Genomic DNA, 17227 nt, shown 5'->3' on the forward strand with positions numbered 1-17227 from the left:
GTTGTATCTGGGTCTTTGTGACCCTATTTGGGATTTTCTTGGCAAAGATTCTAAAGTGATTTGCCATTTCCTTCTCCAGTTCATTTTACAGATGAGAAAACTGAGACAAGCAGGGCTAAGTGACTTATCTAGGGTCACATAACAAATAAGTATCTGAGACTGGATTTGAACTCGGTACAAGGAGTCTTCCTGACTTCAGGTCTAGTGTTCTGTTCATTATGCCACCTAGCTACCTTCTCTCTATCTTAGAACGTGGTTATTCATATCTGATGACTGTGCCTGGATAAATCTCTTCACCTTTTGCTGTTGCTGGGATCCATAGGACCTACTGGAACTTGAATTGAGCTAGCATAACTTTCTAAAATCTAGGATCACTTGATGAAGCGAAAGAGGAGAACTTTCCTGAAGGAATAACAATAGCAGTAATAACAGCAACTCATTTCTATAGAGCTTGACAGCTACAGAATTATTTCACACACATTTTGTCAGTTGATCCTCATAGCACCTGTGTAAAGTCAGTGCTGCAAATATTAGAAGAAGCATGGCATAATAAATAGGCCACTAAACTAAAATTTGGAGTCGAATTCTGCTTCTGACACCTGCTACCTGAATGAATGAGAGTCACTTAGAATCTGTTAACTTAGTTTCTTCATCTGTAAAATGGGGATAATAACATGGATAGTCTCTATATTGCAGGCTTGTTATGAGATTACACTAAGACAATCCATTAATCCAATCTCATGAATATTTATCCAGCAACTGTTATGTCCAAAACATTGTGTGAGACTCTGAGGGTACAAAAATAAAATAAAAATAGTCCCTGCTTTTAAAGGAGCTTATAAAGCAGTTTGTAAGCTTTAAAATGGTGTTCACATGTATGTTATTATTATTATCATCCCTATTTTATAATTGAGAACCCAAGACTTTGAAAGGTGAAGGGATTTATTCATGTCATACAATTTATGAATATGCTACTTTATGTCACACATGATGTGAATATTTATGTTGAGAAGAGCTAACCACTAAGAAATAGTCGTTTGAGTCAACAAGATCTTTCATTTCCATATTCTTAAATTTTGAATTGAGTTGTCAGTGATCCTTTTTAGGAGCCTTAATGTAGGAACCATTTGAATAAAATAAAAAATTGTGAACACTTGCCAACTGGGAATGGAAATGATGGAGATAACTTGTTAAAGTGGCAAAATGCGCCTTGTACACAATCTGTTTTCTTTTGCCCCAGACTTCCTCAGTACACTTATCTACATATATCTGTGTATAAAATAACTTATATTTTATGACTGGAGTTTACCTGTCTGATAAATGTTATCTTCAGAGCTTGAGCCCTCCCCGCAGGAATGGAAAATGGATTAGATTTCTCCAGAGACTTAGGCCTTGTAAAAGGATGATAATACTTTTATTATCTACCTCATAGAATTGTTGTAGGAAGAGTGCCTTGTAAGCCTTGAGAACTTTCTACATTAGAGCAGTTGCTGTTATTATTCCCACAATGGAATCATTGTGTCTGACCTCTTGGGGAGCAATTTTCAAGAGCCAGAGTTTAAACCCTACATGGTTACTAGGTGATTGAAGGTTTCTTTGGCCTAGCTGGATCTGGATCCACAAATTGGGCCAAGTTTTCTCGAATCCAACTGTGTAATAACACAGTAACCTTATTTCTTTTCTGTCAGAAATTTAGCAGATGGGTGCCATTGTTTGGTTATTTTATTAAATATTTCCCAATTACGTGTAAAAAAAATTAATTCATTAAAAAAAATTTTAATTCCAAATTTCCTCGCTCCCTTCCTTGTGAAGGCAGACAATTTGATGTCAGTTATATATATGAAGTCATGCAAAATATATTTCCATATTGTAAAAGAAAACAGACTCTCCAAAACCTCAAGAAAAATAAAGTGAAAAAATATGCTTCAATCTGAATTGTGAACATTTTTCATCATGAGTCTTTTGGAATTGTCTTGAATACATAGGTGCCATTATAATGGGTCAGAATCAGGCATCCATGATACCTTTTAAAAATAAGTCAACTCGGCCTGGTTCTCTTGAGTGGATAGTTAAGACTTCCAGAGTCTAGTAAGTCTATTCCTCGAAGAGAAATGGCTAAACAGAAAGCTTAAACTGAAGGTTACATGTAACACTCTTACAAAATTTTATTCTAAGTTTCAATTTCCTCCCTCTGACTCACTTAGATAATTTCAAAATAATAGCTATTAATAAGGAGGAATTAAATCTTTGAAGCTGAGTTTGTGTGACTTTAACTGGAAAATGATTAGGTATAGTGGGAAAGGGCAGCAGCCTAAGAATCAGGAAATCTGGGTTCAAGGTACTGTCTTGCTACTAACTACTATATGCCTTGGTCAAATCAGTCAGCTTCTTTCTGTTTCATAAAATGGTGGAATTACACTAGGTAATCTCTTAAGGTCCCCTTTAACTGTAACATTTTGTAAATCTATGTATTCTGAACTTAAAAAATATTCAAACCACAGGTCTTCAAATCCTGACCCAGAAGAAAGTTCATACAATAAAACAATACTCATCACTCATAGAGGAGTCCCTCAGCCCCTCAATCAGAGTCAGTTTATTGATCTTGTTTTATATTTTATGCAAACAAGCTTGACCATTTGGTTTTCCAGACCATAGCAGATTAGAAGGGAAAGTATAGGGATTGTTATAGGAAAGTATAGTGATAGCATGGGATGGAGTGGCCCAACAAGAAAAGGTATTTAAAAAATATAAAAACTCTCCAAACCCAGCAGACTACAGCCATATCAGAAAGTCCCCCCCACATCTCAGAATGCTATATGAATGTAAGTTATTATTATTAACATCATTATTATTAATTAACTATAATTTAAGGATATAGTTTCATCACTATAAAGACTTCCTGCCCTGCTATACTACAATTCCTCCATTCCTTAAACCATGGAATCATAGCTTTAGAAGTAGAAGAGATTTTAGAGATCATCTTATCTAACCCCATCACCTTACAGCTGAAGAAATGAGTTTTAAGGAGATTAAGTGACTTGCTCTTGGGCATAGAGATAGTAAATGGTAGAGCCAAGATTTCAGTCCCAAGCCTCTGACTCCAAATATATCAGTCTTTCCATGTGTCTACACTCTAAATTTGTCTGAAGGCCTGTGTTTGAATCTTGCTCAGGCTGTCCCTCAGTATCCAGCCATAGTTATGTTTTCTCTTGTTGTAATAAGCTTTGAGAGCCATGGGTCACCTCCATGTTTTGAAGACTTGATGAGAAGATATTATTATCATTTTTATTGCTGGATTCTTGGGAGAGATAAGGGTTTTTTTAAACTACTCTTTTCAATTGAGTTGACTAATTCATTTGGCTAGGCTTGTACCTTTTTATTCTCTTTCCTTGCTCTCTGTATGCCCCTTCTTTGGCTACCATTTCAGCAAAGGGACAACTGTTGCATCCTATTCCTGCCCAGCACAGTCATGAAAGTTGGAGTACTGTTCATGAGCCATGAGGAAAGGTTACAGTGTACTTGGGTTTGTTTTTTTTTTTCCTATTTATGGAAGCAAGGAAAGACATGTGAATCTGTTTTAGAAAGATTTACATCCCACATATTTAAAAAAAATCTTTTTTAAAAAGAGAAGAACCTCAACTCCCCAAGAAACACATGTCCCCTGGAATAGTTTGCTCCCAGATTCCTGAGACCTGCTTGGGTCTGCAGTGCTGATTGTTTTTGACATTATCATCCATGCAGAGAAAAGTACTATCCATCAACTTGTGGGTTCAGCTCTGTATTTTATATATATACGGACCAGTGCTCAAATTTAATAATTAGAGCAAAAAAAGATCCCTGGACAAAGGCACAAACTCTGGCTTGGAACCAGAAGACTTGGGATCTAGCATGTGTCTGCCTGTGCTTCATTATGTGATCTTTGTCAAACCCTTCCTTCTCTCTAAACTATAGTATTCTTATTAGTAAAAATGGAGATAATTCCTGCACAGCCTCTATGACAAAGTTGTTCTAAGAAACAAATGAATTAATGAATGGGGGGCAGTGCTTTGTAACTTTAAAAGCATTGTAAACAAGAGTGGCGTACAGTCACAGTCAGGCAATATCTTCTCTGTCAAGCTGTCTTTCAGCGTCTCCATTCTGGAAAACAGATTTGCTATATGCACACCTAGTATCTGAAAAGCTTTATAATGCACGTAAATTGTGTGTGTGTGTGTGTGTGTATGAGGAGAGGGGATGCTTTTTAGAAAAAGACTAGTCATGGCACTAGAATTCTTTTGTCATTACTACTAGTAGTAATAACAGCTCACCTTTTTACATCAGTCTACAATTTACAAAGTGGTCTGTTTCCTACTTGCTGAGAGATATAATATAAAGATGATTATATCAATTTTTTAAATCGGGAAACTAAAGCTCAGAGAGGGGACGATTTGCCCATTGTCCTCTAGCCACTGAGCTGCAGAGCTGGTGTTCATACCTCGGTCCTCAGATGACAACAGTTTTTTGTGATAGTTTTAAAATACTTCTAATGCTGACTTTGCCACTGGCTATATGCCCTTGAGCAACTCTACCCATCAGAAAGATTTATTGAAAAAAATGATTTTTGTCCTTAAAGAGTTGGACTTCAATTTAAGTAGAAAATTCAGTTAGAAGGTACATCCCCCAAGACTTTGTTTTCCTACCTTTCTCCGAGGGGGGTCGGGAAGGGGAGGCAGGAAGGAGAGAAGGTAGATAGTTATTTGGAAACAAAATAAAGTTCAGCTTTAAAAAAAGTATTCCCCAATCAGGTGGGATAAAACAATTGCTATCCTATTCTTTCTTCCACACTCATCTTTTCCCAATTACCTGGCTAAGGAAAGGTTATGTACTCATGGATTGAAGGAATTTAGCTTGAAGAAGAGAAGGCTCAGTGTGGACATAATTATTGCCTTCAAATATAAAAAATCTATAGGATCAGGGAGAACAGATTCATCATATATGATCATAAAGGGTAGCGTTAGGGTCAGAAGAGAACTTACAGGAAAAGTTAATGCTTAGAGTGTGAGGGAGTTTTAATTTTTGTTGTTTTATTTCAGGCCCTGACAAATGCTTATAAGGTCAATGAATGGAAGGTATATTTTGGATCAGAGATATATCAGAGCTGAAAAGGCCTTTAAAACATAGAATGTTTTAATGCTGGAGAGGATTCTAGAACATAAATTATCAGAAAAGAAAAATATAACTCAGGTTGTGAGAACTAGTGATGCCTGATACCATCTAGGTCATTATCCTTATTTTATAAGATGTATATCTTATAAGGTATTTATGTGTATGTGTTTGTATAAACACATACATGTGACAGTCAGTAACCCACTGGACCTGGAGTCAAGAAGACTCATCTGACCTCAGACATTTACCAAATGTGTGACTCTAGGCAAGTCACTTAACCCTATGAAAAGTCCTTTACCAGTGTGAAAGAAGTAAAAGCCATTGGATGAAATGACTTAGCATAGGAATTTTATCAGGACTGGTTAAAGAGCCTCAGTCATGCCTTATAATAGAGCATTTGTATAAAATAACAAGCCAGCTTGGGACCTGGACCTGGTAACTAAAAACTGAGTCTGTTAGCACCTAGAACTTTCCCTGATGAGATCAAGTCTGTCAGCACAAATAAGTGTTTGCAGAGAATACCTCAGAGATCATCTAGCCCAAGCTCTACAATGTCCATGAGAAGTGATCAATGAGCTTCTGCTTGACCACTTCCTTTTTTTTTTTTTTTTAAATTTCAATAATATTTTATTTTTCCAATTATATGTAAAGGGTAGTTTTCAACATTCATTTTGGTAAGACTTTGAGGTCCAATTTTTTTTCTTCCTCCCTCCCTTACTTCCCCCAAGACAGCAAGCAACCTGGTATAGGTTATACATATAAAATTATTTTAAATGTATTTCCATATTAATCATGTTGTGAAAGAAAAATCAGAAAACAAGGGAAAAGCCAAGAGAAAAAAAAAGTAAGTGAACAAAAAAAAGATGAAAATGGTATGTTTCAATTCGCATTCAGTCTCTACAATTCTCTCTTTGGGTATAGGTAACATTTTCTATCCCAAGTCTATCAAAATGTCTTGGATCACTGTATTTGTGAGAAAAGCTAAGTCTACCATAGTGCTTAACCACTTCCAATGATGGAGGAACTCATTTCATTTTAAAGCAAAATATTCCATTCAGAAGAGGTGGTTTATTACGAAGTTTCCCTCATACTGAGCTTCCCTGGTCTTAAAAGTATCCTCATATGCCAGTTAATCTCTAGAACTCTTTTAATATTATAGAATTATATATTCTCTCTCTACATTATATAATATACATGTATTATATATTATATTATTATAGTCATAGATTGGACTAGATATATGAGGTGTCTTCCAACTTAGAGAATGTACGATCCCAGAATCCAGTGATTTTAAATTTATCATACAGATCTTTTAATAGCTAGCTACAAATGAGATTCCTTATTTTAAAATGGAATTGCATACAGTGTTATAGAAACACATTGAATGTATTTGGTACATTATCTCATTAATGTCAACTCTTATTCAGAATATTTCATGAGGATGGAAGAAATTTGCTGATCTAATGAAGACTTTAAATAGACAATGCTTGATTCTAGCAGTTCACTCAGATGCTGTAGGGAGGACGTTGAGCATTCATTACACAGAGAAGAATCTGTGGAAGAAGTGTCTGGGATTTCACAGAAGGAAATAACAGAATTATGTCTTTGCTCTAAGATTTATACATCAGTGCTCAGAGCTTATGAAATCAAGTGAATTTATCATTTTAATTCATATATGATCATATGGGTTTTTCCTTTAATGGTCTGGAACTCATGATATCATTGGCAGGGTAAGTGTTCAAGAGCAGCAGGTCAGAGAGAATGGTAGCAGAGTAGCCAAAATATACCGAGGGGAGAAGTGGGAGAACAGGAATATAAGTCCCCCCATCCTGCAATAGCTACTCCTTGCTCTCCACCCTTGGGAGGAAGCATCTACTTCATTCTGAGATGTCATCACACTGCCCCTTTCTGAACACAGCCCTAGACTGCTTGGAGGCACCCAAATGTCTCTTTTCAAGTAATCCCTCATCTCAGTAACTTGGAGATTAGGAAGATTTTCAGGATCATAGTGATTATTTTACTGCTCCAATTCAGCTCCAATAAGTTGTATTTTGAATATATAAGACTCACAATCTTTTTTTCCAAATGGTTTTCTCCAGAAATAAAAGATTATTTAACAGGGATGGCTTTAACACTGATCATCCTTAATATATCCTTATTTCATCAATAAGAAGTTGTAATGGAGAGGAGAAAAATATAAAGAAACTTTGAAGGCAAAATCAAGCTTTCCTGTGAATGTTCCTAAACATTAAGGGGGCAGCAAAAAGAATGTACTTTGAAGAGTTGGCAGAAGCTATTCTTGTCAACCAGAAAGCAAAATCTATTGTTGGAAATTTATTTAGAAAAAAATTTAAAGCACAAAGATGTTTTGAACTTGGAGTATTATTGTGCCCATCCCTGGAGTTTGAAGGGAGTGGCAGTTCAGAATTTTTCTTAAAGGTCATTCAATTAATGTAAAAAGCTGAGTATGAATTTGAATTAATGTTACATAGGTCACTAAAAATACAGATAAATCTTTAGCTGATGGACTATGTCTAAAAATAATAGATCTGCAATACTTCTGCTTTATATGACAGTTGAATATATTTCAGTATACTTTGATATGCAGCATTCATTGACAAGATTTCCATTGATGTAATGCTTCTGAGTAGAAAAGAAAAGTCTTTATACTTTGGACCTCACTTCTGACTTCTTTGTGAAATGATGACTGAAATCAAAGTACTCAAAAGAATTTGTGAATAGGTTTGGCTTGGTTTCTTTTAGTTGTAATTAGTATGTGGATTTGGAATAAAACTGTGTTTCCAAGAAAGGCAAAAGGCAATAAGGTTTAAGAAAAATGTTTAAAGAGATTAATATGGCATCCTTTTTACAATATCAAATTATTCTTCCCTGAAAAATTAATAGCATCTTCATATATTTTTTCATATTCTTTGTATGTCTACACACACATATATTTAGGCTTTTGTTTCCTGAACAACTTATGTGTGCATTGTAATTTTCTAAATTTTTTTTTTCATTTAGTTGGGCCATACCAAAACAGGAGGCTACTTATTTAATTTATGGTTTAGAAAGGTTTTCTCTTCAATACTGGAAACCAGTTTTTTTTTTTTTTTCTGTTGTTGTTGTTTTTAGGTTACATGAATTTTTTAAAGCTATATAAATGTGTAAGACTCTTAACAGAATTTTTTCTTCAGTGTTTGAGGCTCGTTATTTATAAGGCTTCTGAAGATACTTTGTTGTCCAGCCAGGTTTTGCAACAGTTGCTATTACAATTAAATAGAGTTTTAAAAAATACAGAAATTTACCAACTCAAGGAGGGAGGATAGATCACAGAAAGCAGATGAGTGAGAATAAGGAAAAAAAATCCTGAGCTGAGAGCATACCATAGATCCCCTTTCCAAACAGGAGTGAATGATGAGCATTTCATACAGATCTTAAATTAGAATATAGAAAAGATACAGCAGAAATGAGAAGTTATAGTTACTAAATATTATTTTTCTGATAATTTCATTTCTTAAACTGACCAAATGTTTATTAGGTTCCTACTGGAGTCCAGGCACTGTCCTAGGCACTGGGGTACACAAATATAATTCGTTTTGGAGAGATGTTACATTCTAATGGGGGAAACAAGGACACGTAAGTTATATACAAAATTTTTTTTAAGTAATTAAATACAAGGTAATTTAAGAGGAAGGGAATTGAGAGCTGGGGAGAATCATGTGAAAGATAATGTTTGAGCTGGGTCCTGAAGGAATAGAGAGACTGATCTCAGGTACAAGTAAGAAAGAAGGTGTTCTATTTATGTGATATGACCAGTGTAAAGACACAGAAATGGAAGATGGGGTTATATGTGAGGAGTAGAAAGAGAGCCAGTTTGGCTCGATTGATAAATATTGGAGGAAAAGATAGAGTGGATCCAATATGTGAAGGACTTTAAAAACTAGAGAAGTTTATATTCGATTGCATTGTCAATAGGAATCATCTGGATTTTATTCAGTGCAGTGACATAATTAGCTCTAGCTGATGGTAACTTACTTTGGCAGCATTTCTGAGGATGGACTGGAGCTGTCCGTGGATGGATGATGTCTTGTTTTGTGCATTAATTGAATTTAGATGAGGCAGCATCAGACAAAGTTGTCAGCCTCACTCTCTCTTCCTGAGTCATCGAAGTCAGGAGGATTGCTGATGACCCTGGATGCCACAGATGGATCTTGAAGCTCTCAGTGTCCCACCAGGCCTGAGTTAGCCCCTTCATGGCTATTGTAACACATTGTCTCCCCGCCCCTTCCCCCAAGGGAGAGTTTCACATGCTTGGAGTAGATATCCCCCTTACTCATTAATGGGTTTGAGGCCTGTTGGTTCCCTTCCACTCGGTTTAGCCCAGCTAAGATGGCTTTATCAGGGTGTGGCTGCTGCACATGGCAGATGTCATGGATCCCCAGGGGAGAGTTGGGTGAAGGTGGGCCCCAAAGAGCCTGACACCAAAGAGCAGCCTTGGAAAGGTAGGGCAGATCTTCACACCAGAGGTTTGATCCTCTAAAAACATCTCTCATTCCCCCTGGTCTGGACGAGGGAGTTACTAAGAAAGGGTTAGCAGTTAGGAAGCGATTGCAAAATTCTAGGAAACTGAACTATGAGGGTAGCAGTGCGAGTAGAGAGAAGAGATCCGTTGTGAGAGATATTACTGGTGAGATTTAGATCTGTGGAAGAGTTGAGAATAATGTCAAGGTTACAAACTCAGAAGAGTCAAAAAGTACAAAAGATTAGGCGCAGCATGTTAGAATCCTTACCAAGTGTTAAGTCTCTTATCTAATTTAGCATGGTACTTAGCAAATTCTCTAGCTCACTAATGTATTTAAGTACTCCTTGGAGTTCACACTTTTGTGAGATTCACAAGTCACACCTCCCACAATCCCACTCTCGGAGGAGGAGTCAACCTCTGAGTTCACCCCTCTGAAAGAGCATATAAAAGGACAAGCACTAGAGACTTTTGGCAGATTGAAAAGGGAGGATTTAGAGGGAGTTGGAGGCAGAAACCGGCAGAGGCAAAGGACAAGCAATAGGAGCTCTTGGAACAAAGGAGGGAGATAGGACTCAAAGAAAACTAACTGGGCTATTTTGGAAGAGACAATAAAGGACTGGACTTTAGCTCCTGGCTGCATTTGAGGTGATTATTACACTAAACTGAAACTAAGGCTGCCTCCAGAAGTCCCTCAAGAAACCTGCTCCCAGAGAACATTATAATTTAGAAAAGAACACTACAAGTGGCATGCAACTAGCCAGGGCCACTCAGAATATATGTGCCTGAAGTTTGTAAATCCAATCCAAGGGACTTAAAGGAGAGGGAGAGAATTATCTATGATGCAGCTATCATAAAGGGAAGCTGTAATATAGAAAGTAGAATTGCAATTGAGAGGGTTATTCAACCTAAGGAAGAAAAGATTAAGGGAGAAAGCAAGGAATAACTTTTTTCGACTATTCTTGAGCAGAAGGAAGAAGCATTCTACGTGTTCTACCATAGCCAAAACTAGGATCAAGGGAGGGAAGTAGAGATACAAAAAAGTCCATATAAGATCCCTGCAGTCTTAGATACCTATTGAATGATCTTCTCATGAATATTCTTTTCTCTCCAGATTTGCAAGGCATCATTCTCTCGTGGTTCTCCTCCTATCAGAGTGCTCCTTCTCGGTTTCCTTTGCTGGATGCTCATCTGAATTCTGCCTTCTTACTATAATTGTCCCCCAGGGTTCTGTCTTGAGCCATCTTCTCCCTCTGTACTATTTCATTTGGTGTTTAGCAGCTCCCATGGATTTTAATCCCATTTCTATGTTGATGATTCTCAAGTCTACCTTTTCTACCCCAACTTTTCTACTGATCTACAGTTTGACATCTCCTGCTGCCTTTCAAACACCTCAAACTGTATGTCCAGTAGACCTCTTAAACTCAATATGTCCAAAATAGAACTTAAAAATAGAGGCTATAGAACTTACTACTAGTTTCTCCCTAAATTGTTTCCAGTTTTCCCCACCCCTGTTTTTCTTCTTACTACAGAGAGCAACACCAACCTCCCAATCTCTTAGGCTCAAAACCTAATTGTCATCCTGGATTCCACCACTTGTCTGTACTATATTCAATCTGTTTCCAAGGCCTGTATATTTTACCTTTGTTATATCACTTAAGTACGCCTGCTTTCTGTCCTCTGAGTCTATAGCCTTAGGCTTTTAACTGAGACTTCTGTGGACTATTACAATCACCTGCTGATAGGTCTGCCTGTCTCAACTTTTTCTTTCCATCTATCCTCCATTCATTCACCAAAATGTTTTTTCTAAAACACACATTGGACCAAGTCACCTTCTTAGTTAATAAACTTCATTGGCTCCCTGGTTCCTCAGAATTAAATACAAAAGACTTTATTCGGCTTCGTAATCTGGCCCTCTCCTCCCTTTCTGGTCTTCTTTTATCTTACTCCCCACATACTCTTTGAATGTCCATTGGCATTTTTGCTTTTTAACAAATAAGATATTCCATTTCCTAATTTTGGATACTGTGGCTGTCCTCATGCCTGGAATACTCTCCCTCCTTATCTCTGCCTAATGGCTTCCCTGGCCGCCTTTAAGTCTCAGTTAAAAGCCTGTCTTCTACAGAAAGCCTTTCCCAATCCCTTTCTTAATTATTTCCTATTTCTCCACTATATAACTTATCTGTACATATTCTCCATTAGATTTTGAGAGATTGTCTTTTGCCTTTTATTATATTCTCAAAGGTTAACTCAGTGTTTATTGATGAATTGATTGAAGCAAGAGATAGGCTATAGTGTATAAGGGAATCGTGTATTCATGGGGCCATTCTGTATGCAGAGTAGATAGTCTGAGGAGAATAATGTATAATCATTCTGAAAAGAGAAGCTAGGGCCAGATTGTCAGAGACATTATGTAGTTTATTTCATGTTTGATCCTAGAGTCAGAAGGGAACCATAGTAATTTGTCCAATAGTTTTTCTGTGCTTTAGGAATCTACATTTGGTAGCTGCATAGAGGACACATTGGAAGATCCAGGGAGGCCAATTGGGTTAGCTCAGGAATCCAGGACTGAATGAGTGTCTTTGTAAGTAGAAAGGGGGATTAATGTGAGTAATGTTGTACAGGGATCCAGGAACCAAAGAAGGAGAAATATGGTGGAGAGGATTTGGGTGAAGATCAATGGAGGCACAAACAGAAGCGACATTGTACTATACCACAAACTACCTAGACAGAGGTAATAAATGAGCACTATGGCCAAGAGATCAAAGTCGGGACCAGAGCCATGCTGGAATAATTAATCTGGTCATTTTCTAGAGTACTCTAGGCTAAAAGTAGAGCAGCAAATAATTCTTTGGCTTGTCTTAATGAAAATGTCATGCTTCCAGGAAGGAAAGAGAATTACTATTCTGGATTCTTAAGTGAGAACTTGGGTGGGCTGCTGGGGCTATTGCAGTTGTGACCATAGCCCATATTCTACCTTCAGATCCTTAGCTCAGTCCCACTTGTGCTTTAAATTATAAAAGGATTGATCTAGGAATGGAGAAGGTTGTTAGAAATATTTTCCTGGGTGCTACTGCCAATTGGGCCCTTCAATTCCTGATAGTGATCATAAATATTCTTTTTATTCTTATTACATTTTTAAACTCAGTTATTAAGTATTTTAATTTTATGGTTAATCAGTGCCTATTGCCTTAAAAAACCGAATCAGAATAAACTAAATTTAAGTGTCACCCAAAATAGGACCTTATTCTCAATCTCAAAGTGAGGTTCTCATCAATTGGTTGTTAAAGTTAAGATGCCAGGAACCTTGAAGGAAATTACCATCCCATTTTGGGGTTTCTGCTAGAGATAGAGGCTAGGCAAAGTCTACCATAAACCCTAGATTTTTTAGGATCAGATTTCCAAGGAAGGATGGGTTGCATCCCATAGACAAAAAAATGTCCTAAACAGCACGGGATAAAGTGTAAAAGTCTCCAAAACATAAATAATTCTGGTGAAAAAAGAGTAGAGAGAGTTTTCTGAAGAGATTAATGTGAGTACAGGGAACTAAAGTCTTATTGAATTCTGAAAAAATGTATAATAGAGGGAAGCAAAATTAAGTAATTAAGAACAAATAGACATTTTGGTCATAGTTTTTTTTTTTTTTTTTAATTTAATAGCCTTTTATTTACAGGATATATACATGGGTAACTTTACAGCATTAACAATTGCCAAACCTCTTGTTCCAATTTTTCACCTCTTATCCCCCCCCACCCCCTCCCCTAAATGGCAGGATGACCAGTAGATGTTAAGTATATTAAAATATAACTTAGATACACAATAAGTATACATGTTGGTCATAGTTTTCAAAGAATAACTGACCAATGAGAATGCTAGCTATATTATGGAAAAAATAAATATTGACATTAATGGAATTGTAATAGTTGACATATAGCACTTTAAGAATTATCAATACTTTTTTTTTTGTCTGAGGCAATTGGGGTTAAATACTTGCTCTGGGTCACACAGCTAGTAAATATTGGGTGTCTGAGGTTAGATTTGAACTCAGGTCTTCCTGACTTTAGAGCCAATGCTCTATCCACTGAGCCATCTAGCTGTCCCTGTAAGTGCACTTTATATAAAATTGCTGCATTTGAATGTCATAGTAACCTTGCAAATTATGTGCTAGTGTTGTTCCTATTTTGTAGATGAGGAAATGAAAGCTCAGAGAAATTAAGTTACCTGACCACAGCCTAAAAGCTAAGAGGTGTCTGAAGCAGGATCCAAATTCAGGTCTTCCTGACCCCAAGCCCACTATACTATTCTGTCTCTCAAATAAATTCAGTACCCATATATTTAACTATCATCTCTATGTTGATGATTTATGGATAGATATGATAGATGGATAGATAGAGGCAGAGCTAAAAAGATAGATAATATATATCCATCAATGTACCAATTGATATAATTTTCAGTCAGTTGATCAATAGCTAGATGCCTAGATGTATATCCAGTCCTATTTCCTCTTGAGCTTCTATCCTGTGTCATTAATTGTTTTTTGTACATTTCAAACTGGATGCCCTGGAAGATATCTCAAGCTCAACATTTCCAAAAGTACTAAAGTACTTTTCTTTCCTTCCAAACCCTACAATTTTCCAAACTTCTCTATTTCCACCCAAAGCACCACTGTCCTTCCAGATCTGCAAATTCCAAGCTCTCATTATTTGTTGTCATAATTGTTGCAACAGCCCCCAATTGGTCTCCCTGAAATAAGGTTTTCTCCACTCCAATCCATCCTAAATACAGCTGCGAGTCATTTTTTTAAGCCCAGATCTAACTATGTGACTCCTCTTTTCAACCAACCCCCTTGTCTTGCCTCTAGGTTCAAACATAAACTCTTCTGTTTAGTTTTGAAGATCTTTAGCAACCTGAATTTGACCTATTTTTTTTTAGCCTTATTGGACATCACTTCCCTTTTTATACTCTGCAGTCTAGTCAAACTGGCTGCCTTTCTGTGCCTGTCTTATGATGTTCCATCTTCTGATTACATGCCTTTGTTCCAGTTGTTTCTTATACTTAGAGTGCATTCCTTCCTCAACTTAACTCAACATCAACTTCATAGAATCTTCTTTCTTTTAGATAAAACTCATTCTTCATCTAGAAATGCCATCTTCTAAATATGGTCTTTTTTGATATCCCCAACTACTAGTGCCCTTACTCCTCAAATGACCTTATTTGGCTACTTTCCTTATATATTTGTGTGTGTGTGTGTGTGTGTATTTTCTTTTTTTCTTTTTTGTTGAGGCAATTGGGGTTAAGTAACTTGCCCAAGGTCACACAGACAGGAAGTGTTAAGTTTCTGAGGCTAGATTTGAATCTGACTTTAGGGCTGGTGCTCTATCCACTGCATTACATACTGTGTATTTTTTAAAGGATTGTTTCATTCTCTGTACTCACATTCTCAGCACTTAGCACTGTGACTGAATTAATCAATGCTTATTGATTGATTGTTAATTGAAATAATGTGAAATTGAAATAATTGAAATAGTAAAAGATGATGAATTAGTAGAGATGCTCAATTCTTTTCTTGCTTCTGTTTTCTCTGCCAAGAATAGTTTTGGATTGGCAAGAAAGAAGCAAAAATAACCAATGGGGAATTGAAGCCCAAGATAAATAAGAAGATAGGAAAAGAATACACAGCTGCCTTTGATGAGTTCAGCTCAACAGGCCTAAGTGAATTTTTATCCCTGGGTGCTAAAAAAACTGGCTGATATTATTGCTGAGCCATTCTCAATGATGTTTAAAAAGATATATAGGATGGAAGAGGTGACATGTGATTGGAGAAGGGCAAATATCCCAGTTTCCCAAAAAAAAAAAAAAAAGGGGGGGGGGAAGAAAATAGATGGAGCCTGCTATCAATATGTCAGTGAGTTTTTTACTATTGCTGATAATATGCTAGAATGTATTATTAAAGAAATGGTTATTAAACATCTAGAAAAGGAAGATGTGATCAAAAGGGCATAGAAAAGCTTAATCAAGAACTGTTCATGCTTAACTAATCTCATCTTTTTTTTTTTTCCTTTTTTGCACAAGGCAGTATTAGTACATGACTTCTCACAGTTTCTAGTATCTTCAAGTCATTAAACTTTTTGAACCTGAAGTCCCACTTTTATAAAATAGTGCTAATAATAATAATGCTTCTCATATTTGGCCCTTGAAGTTGTGCTCTTAAAAATGAGATAATATATACAAAATGCTTTTTAGATTTTAAAATTCTGTACAAATATATGAAGTTTATTAGGGATGGAAAGAGGAGGAAGGATTAATATGGACCAATTATTTCACTAATTTGGTAAGTATCAGTACATAAATTCTTTCCACTCTTACAAATTACTATTTACTAAACACTATTTACCTAGAATTTATCAAAGCATTTGATTTGTCTTGACATTGTGCACAAAACAGAAAGCCTACAACTGCACAACAAATAACAGTTAAATCAATGAGGAATTAGAAAAAGTAATCTTCAGTAGTTCACTGGTAAAGAGCTCTAGGGATCTGTGTTTTAGTCCAATGCTTCTTAATATTTTGATTGATGACTTGCATAATGAGTAGATGGCTTCAGACTTGCAAAGATACAAAGGTAGAAAGGATAGCCAACACAGTGAATGATAGATTCAAGAACCAAAAAGATCTTGACGGGCTAGAATATTACACTGAGTTTATCTAAGAAGATGAAATTTCATAATCTTAAATGTAAATTCCCGTATAAGTTCAAAAAATCAGCTTCACAAGTACAAGATGGGAGAGTTATGGTCAAATAATGTCATTTTCATTTTCAAAAGATCACTGGGGCTCAAGATAGCCTCATTTATATGTAATAAAAATATGAAAAGCATAGCAGCTAAAATACTAATATGGATCATAGATAAAGAGTTGGAAAGGTCCTCACAGGCCTTCTTTTCTAACACTCTCCTTTTACAATAAAAAAAAAAATGGAATGCCAGGGAAATTTGGTGACTACACAGTGCTTTAGGTAATTAATTATGCATTATAGCCAAGATTTTAATTCAGGTACTCTTCCTCAAAATGACATTTTCTACCATACCACTGGTGGCTATGTTGATCAAGAGATATTGTCTAGAACAAATGAAGTCCTCTCTTCTTCCCTGGTCAGCTTTCTTCACAGCAGCTAGAATGATAATAGGCCTTGGAAGTCTGTCTTCACATATTTGGAGGACTTTGTAGAAAAGGAATTAGGCTGATTTTCTTTGTCCCAAAATGCAGAATTGAGAGCAGTGGTATGAAGATGACAAGAAAGAGATTTTGGCTCAATTTAACCAGGACTTTTTTTAACAATTAGAGTTCTCCAGAAGTGGAATGGACTACTGAAGGCAGTTGGTTTAGTCTTGAACAAAGAACACAGAAACATCAGATTTGAGAACTGGAAAATACCTGAGTGGTTTATTTAAAAAAGGGCATACCCAATTAGTGATCATTGAGATCTCTGCTTGAAGAGAGAAGCTCTTGCTTGATCTTACCAAGTTGTTTTGTATAACCCTTTTCAGTTTCACTTTATAATCA

General features: G+C 36.3%; 1 protein-coding gene across 9 annotated transcripts in view; it reads left to right on the forward strand.

Moving 5' to 3' along the window:
• Positions 1-17227, forward strand: part of FAM168A (family with sequence similarity 168 member A) — a 200808-nt gene that overhangs the window by 166249 nt on the left and 17332 nt on the right. The gene's annotated exons all lie outside the window — the stretch shown is intronic.

This window comes from Sarcophilus harrisii, chromosome 3 (assembly GCF_902635505.1).
Source record: "Sarcophilus harrisii chromosome 3, mSarHar1.11, whole genome shotgun sequence".
In the NCBI taxonomy this organism is placed as follows: Eukaryota; Metazoa; Chordata; class Mammalia; order Dasyuromorphia; family Dasyuridae; genus Sarcophilus; species Sarcophilus harrisii.